The sequence below is a fragment of the Salvelinus sp. IW2-2015 genome, linkage group LG14 (assembly GCF_002910315.2).
Source record: "Salvelinus sp. IW2-2015 linkage group LG14, ASM291031v2, whole genome shotgun sequence".
In the NCBI taxonomy this organism is placed as follows: domain Eukaryota; kingdom Metazoa; phylum Chordata; class Actinopteri; order Salmoniformes; family Salmonidae; genus Salvelinus; species Salvelinus sp. IW2-2015.
The window spans coordinates 51,483,889-51,490,522 of NC_036854.1; the positions used below are offsets into that span (position 1 = coordinate 51,483,889).

The 6,634-nt window shown below is 41.0% G+C and overlaps 1 pseudogene; it reads left to right on the top strand.

Annotated features, from left to right (window-relative positions):
* Positions 1-1,659: 1,659 nt before the first annotated feature.
* LOC111973576 (nuclear receptor-binding protein-like) lies at positions 1,660-6,047 on the top strand (annotated as a pseudogene).
* Positions 6,048-6,634: the final 587 nt, after the last annotated feature.

Here is a 6,634-nt window from a genome sequence, read left to right on the forward strand (position 1 = left end):
TTTTAGTTCCTTCTGTTCCTTTCTTGTGTTTGTAGAATATTGAATTTTTGCTGAACGAAAATATATTTGCTGTTGGATTTCAGAAGGTTATGGCTCGCCAAACTTTGTAGAGTGGAGTATGTGAGCAACAATCACAGCACCGCGGCTCGGCGGAGACTCGAGCTACTCCCGCTCAGTAGCCTACACAACAACCCCCCCCCATCCAGCCCAAATATGACATCAGAGAAGTGACAATAACCTCAAGGCATAGTTAACGTCCCCACGTAACCATATTGCTCGATGTAACCATGGACTAGCCCACAACTGTGAGAGGCAAAGTGCGCAAAGAAAATACAGACATCCATTTCCTTATTACATGATTTAAATCACAATAATAGTATCTTTATCATATCAGTTATATCACACTATATAATATTCTTTGTGGAAGTTATTGACCATGAATAATATATCATTCCAGCACAGAACCAATCATCCATTATTAGCCACACAAAATACCCTCTAACAAAGATGATGTCCTGTATGTACGCTATGTGATTATGCACTGTGAACAATCATATGCTGTGCCATATGAATATGACGTATAGTGATATATTGCCTACCCTCTATCCTGTAATGTAGGTAAATATAGGCTACTCTGTGTATGTCCTGAAATGCAAGCTGTAACTGAGTGGAAATGCTGCGTCTCAGTCTCGGGTTTGTAGTCTTCTGGGTAGCCTGAGGGATGTCAAGGATCCATGAGCTCTAAACACTAATTACAGCTAATCAGAGGAGAAAGCAAATGAGAAGTCAAACCTTGTTTATACAACCCAAAATGTTCCCACAGTGATTTACATAGTGGATATGATGCATGATAGGTCCTCGGTTCAAATAAGTTCAACAGATACACGAACAACAGGAAGCAGATCGAAACACTTAAGCACAGGTCTTTCAAATGTTCAGCAGTCATCATATCCYTAGATGTCTATAGTTGATTGGTGCACTTTTAGTCTGTATTGCTTCAGTACTGATGATTACTGAGTCATACTCTGACTTGACTTAATTGTCTTGGTCCCCTTGGGAGCATAGGGCATCCACCATGGCTCCCAACCTCACTCTCTTCTGTCCAAGAGCTTTTGGTCATACTCTAAAGTGTCGTATTTGCAAGGCCCCTTGCTCTCAAAAAAAAAAAATCATTTGGTTGAACAGATGGTTTTTTCAGTGAGGATCATCTCATATTTTGTTCAAACACTAGTACAGCAAAATGCTTTCSTGGAAGTTACGTTTTATCTGCTGGGATAGGGGGTCATCCTAACGCATTTCTCCGAATTTTTTGAAAGGGTAAACTAGTTTGTAGCTTGTAAAAATAATGGTAATACGTCATGGCATTTCAGCAACACTATGTGTTACATACAGGAATAGCGTTATTCAAGGGTTCAACCTTGTGTTAATTACGTTTTTTGAGAAAATATATGAAGAGAACACATAAGTCCTCAATTACTACATGCATTGAGGTTACCAGTCAGTTCCAGGTACTCACATAACGTATTCTACTGCAATGGCTGAAATGAATAAGGGTTATTTTGAAATGTAATATAGTTCTTGGAAATGAGTGTCATTTATTTTCCCACTGTATCAATTGTCAATGTGGATGTCTTGTCATTTCAATATGGATCACTTCCCATGTCTTGTTCTTCTGGTAGGTGTTGATGTAATGCTCAAGTCATCTCTGAATTGAAGCTCTGAAATCTTCCTGACCTTAAGGAAACTGTATTTCACAGCTTCCATCACAAATGCTCTCACAACGTCAGGCAAATCAGACACATGAAAATTAATGATCGTGTCACCTGGRGGAGTCTACCTGAATTTGTGACAGTGGACATTTGATAAAGATATCCCCAAAGTAAGCCAGGCGAAGAAGCCTGGATCGCTATCTCTTAGGGTGCATTCCAAATGGCACCCTACTCCCGATAGTGCACTACTTTTGACCAGAGCCCTATGGGGAGCCKTATAGGGAATGGYATGCSATTCGTGACARAGACTTARTCTGCATAAGCAGCTTTCTWGATTAGAGGTATCAGGGACAAGGGCGGTAGTACATTTGCATATTACATTTTCATATGTGGTATGAGAAACTTTTTGATTTGAAGGAGAGGGATTGAGGCACACGCTGTTCCTCTGCTGCAAAATGCATTGAGTGCATTTGACCTGTGACACCATCTTCATCCAACACAACGGACTCATCAAGATAGTATCAGTGGCTCCAGACACCATCAACAACCGTGTGAAGACCTGCAGAAAATAACAGAAAAACCTGCACTTCTTCATCCATGAATATGGAACTGTTGTATATGAATATGGAACTGCTGTGGTCCCGTGTGGCTCAGTTGGTAGAGCATGGCGCTTGCAACGCCAGGGTTGTGGGTTCATTCCCCACCGGGGGACCAGGATGAATATGTATGAACTTTCCAATTTGTAAGTTGCTCTGGATAAGAGCGTCTGCTAAATGACTTAAATGTAATGTAGATGTCACCACTGCAGTGGATATCTACTCCTTTGGGATGTGTGCCTTGGAGATGGCAGTGTTGGAGATCCAGGGAAACTGAGAATCTTCCATTTTCAGGAGGGCATCAACAACGTCATACAGTCACTGGAAGATCCCCTACAGGGGGAGTTTTTTCAGAAGTTTCTGGAGTCTGACCTGTTTAAGAGACCTACAGCCAGAGAGCTGCTTTTCCACCAAGCTCTGTTTTAGGTGCCCCTGTTGAAGCTGCTAGKTGCACACTGCATCGTTAGCCACCAGCATATGATCCRTGAGAATGCCTTAGAGGAGATCACTAAGAACATAGACCCCAACCTCATCATCGCTGAGATAAAGGCGGGCGTGCAGGTCAAGCTGTTTCAGTTTCCTGACTTGGAACTGGATAAGTTCCTGGAGGATGTCGGGAATGGTATCTACAACCTAGCGTRCGGTCTGCCCTGTCGCCAGCAGCCCCAGTAGTCCCCCGTCAAATCCCCCATTGTCACCCCCTCTATCAAATTCCCCACCCCAGAACCTGCAGAACCAACATTGTCTCAGAGTATTTTGTATTATTCTGTCAATCCATTTAGTGTGATATGTTCCGTTTCATATGGCACTGTATGTATTAATTTGTGGATGTCCATCATCATTTTGTATGATATGTTACGAATTACAATTCGTATGATATTTTACGAATTCTTAAAATGTACAATGTGTTACAAAGTTGCAAAACGTATGATATGTTACGAATTCCAATTTGTCATGGCTAACATTAGCTAGGTGGCTAACGCTAACATTAGCAAGCTCTAGGGTTAGGGGTTAAGGGTAGGAGTTAGGTTAAAGGTTTAAGGTTGGGTTTAGGATTAGGGAAACGGTTAGCTAAAAGGGTTAGGGGAAGGGTTAGCTAACATGCTAAGTAGTTGCAAAGTAGCAATAAAGTAGTAAGTAGTTGCATAAAATTGTATGTGATAAGATTCGAACATGCAACCTTTGGATTGCTTGCGGTTTGCGTTATATGACCACCCATGCACCCAGACCAACCACCCATATCATACTAATTTGAGTGTCCTGGATTTACATTTACTATGTTACGTCTAGTCTGTGAGAACAGTCTGGCTAAACTACGGACATGCAAGGTTGTTCAGATGCAGTGTAATATTGAGCCGGTGGAGGAGAGTGCAAAACATAATCTGACACTACTGTGGAAGCTGGAGGACAAACTGAACAGACACCTACAGTGCCTTCAGAAAGTATTCATACCCCTTTACTTATTCRACATTTTGTTGTGTTACAGCATGAATTCAAATTTGATTAAATAGATTGTTTTATCACCCATTTACAAACAATAACCCATAATGACAAAGTGAAAACATGTTTTTAGACATTTAAAAAAAATGAAATACATTTCTTTTAAATTTACATAAGTATTCACACCCCTGAGTCAATACATGTTAGAATCACCTTTGGCAGCGATTACAGGGTAAGTCTCTAAAAGCTTTATACACCTGGATTGTACAATATTTGCACTTTTTATTTTATTTTATTCTTCAAGCTCTGTCATTTTGGCTGTTGATCATTACTAGACAGCCATTTTCAAGTCTTGCCATACATATTCAAGARGATTTAAGTCAAAACTGTAACTCGGACACTCAGGAACATTCAATGCCATCTTGGTAAGCAACTCCAGTGTATATTTGGCCTTGTGTTTTAGGTTATTGAATTTGTCTCCCAGTGTCTGTTTGAAAGCAGACTGAACTAGGTTTTCCTCTATGATTTTGCCTGTGCTTAGCTCTATTCCGCTTCTTTTAATCCTAAAAAAAATTCCTCGTCCTTACCGGACAAGCATACCCATAACATGATGCAGCCACCACCATGCTTGAAAATATGAAGAGTGGTACTCAGAGATGTGTTGTGTTTGCTCCAAACATAACGCTGTGTATTCAGGACATTAAGTTACTTTCTTTGCCACATCTTTTGCAGTTTTACTTTAGTGCCTTATTGCAAAGAGGAAGCGTGTTTTGGAATATTTTTTATTCTGTACAGGCTTCCTTCTTTTCACTCTGTCAATTAGGTTAGTATTGTGGAGTAACTACAATGTTGTTGATCCATTCTCAGTTTTCTCCTATCACAGCCATTAAACTCTGCAAATGTTTCAAAGTCACCATTGGCCTCACCATTCCTCCCTCACGTTATACAAGCATTTTTCTACACCCGCAATAATATCTGCTAAACATATGTATACCACCAATAACATTTAATTTGATTAAAACTTGATTTGATTTCCTCGCCAGCAACTGACTTAGGACAGACTATCTTTGTAGTGACTGGGTGTATTGATACACCATCCCAAAGTGTAATTAATAACTTCACCATGCTCAAAGGGATATTCAATGTCTGCTTTTTTATTTTTACCCATCTACCAATAAAGTCCCTTCTTTGCGAGGCATTGGAAAACCTCCCTGGTCTTTGTAGTTGAATCTGTGTTTGAAATTCACTGCTCAACTGAGGGACCTGACAGACAATTGTGTAGGGTAACAAGATGATGTTAAACACTATTATTGCACACAGAGTGAGTCATTGCAACGTATTATGTGACTTGTTAAACACATTTTTACTCCTGAACTTATTTAGGCTTGCCATGACAAAAGGTTGAAAACTTATTGACTCAAGACATTTCAGCTTTTCATTTTTAATTAATTTGTAAAAATTCTAAAAACATGGTTCTCATTTGACATTATGGGGTATTGTGTGTAGGCCAGTGACACAAAATCTWAATGTAATCTATTTTAAATTTAGGCTGTAACACTACAAAATGTGGAAAAAGTCAAGGGGTGTGTACTTTCTGAATGCARTGTAAGCTGTGATTTGTTACCCAATGAGAATATACAGGATCTGTCTGTTGAGCTGGTCCAACTGGGCTTTATCAGCGAGGTGTGCCAGAGCAGGATGTACTAGAAGAGGCCTTCACCAAGTTCTTCAGCAGGAACGGTTCCCTCGACCCTGTCACTGTGCCTTTACAGGGCTGCCCGAGTCAGTCCCTTTCTGTTTAGTTCCCTCTATACAGTAGCAACTTCTTTTGGGAAGGAAGCCAACACAGTTATCATATGTCAGTATTACTTGTTAGGGCGGCAGGTAGTCCAGCGGTTAAGAGTGTTGTGCCTGTAACCGAAAGGTTGCTTGTTCCAATCCCTGAATTGACTTGGTACAAATGTGTCCATGTGSCCTTGAGCAAGGCACTTAACTCRAATTGCTCCTWTAAGTCGCTCTGAATAAGAGCTTCTGCTAAATGATTAAAATGTAAATGAAAAAATTTACAAATCACTTGTTTGGAATATATATCCAGAACTGTATCAGGGAGGAGGTCAGAAATCTGGCAGTATGGTGCCAGGACAACAACCTCTGCCTCAACTTGAGAAAGACAAAGGAGTTGATCGTGGACTACAGAAAAAGGAAAGCAGAGCACACCCCCATTCACATTGACGRGGCTGTAGCAGAGCGGGTCGAGAGCTTCAAGTTCCTTGGRGTCCACATCACTAAGGACCTATCATAGTCAAAACACAAGATAGGAGGCTGAAAAGATTTGGCTTGGGACCTCAGATCCTCAAAATGTTCAACAGCTGCACCAWCGAGAGCATCCTGACTGGTTGCKTCACCGCTTGGTATGGCAACTGCTCGGCATCCGACCACAAGGCGCTACAGAGGGTATTGTACATCACTGGGGCGGAGTCAGAGGAAGGCACAATAATTGTCAAAGACTCCAGCCACCCAAGTCTTAAACTGTTCTCTCAGCTACCGAACCGGAAGCAGTACCTGAGCACCAAGTGTGGGAACAAAAGGCTCCTTAACAGCTTCTAGCCCCAAGCCAAAAGACTGCTAAACAGTTAATCAAATGGCTACCCAGACTATTTTCATTAACCCCCTTATTTTATTCGTATTTATTTTTTGCACAGGCTCGATGTACACTCGCTGGACTCTAACCACACATTCATATATACTACACTGACACGCACATGGTGTCACGTTCGTCGTAAGGATGAGACCAAGGCACAGCGTGAGTCGAGTTCCACATAATTTTAATAAATCGAAACTCACCAAAACAAATAAAGAACAAACGAAACGTGACGCTACTGGTATGCA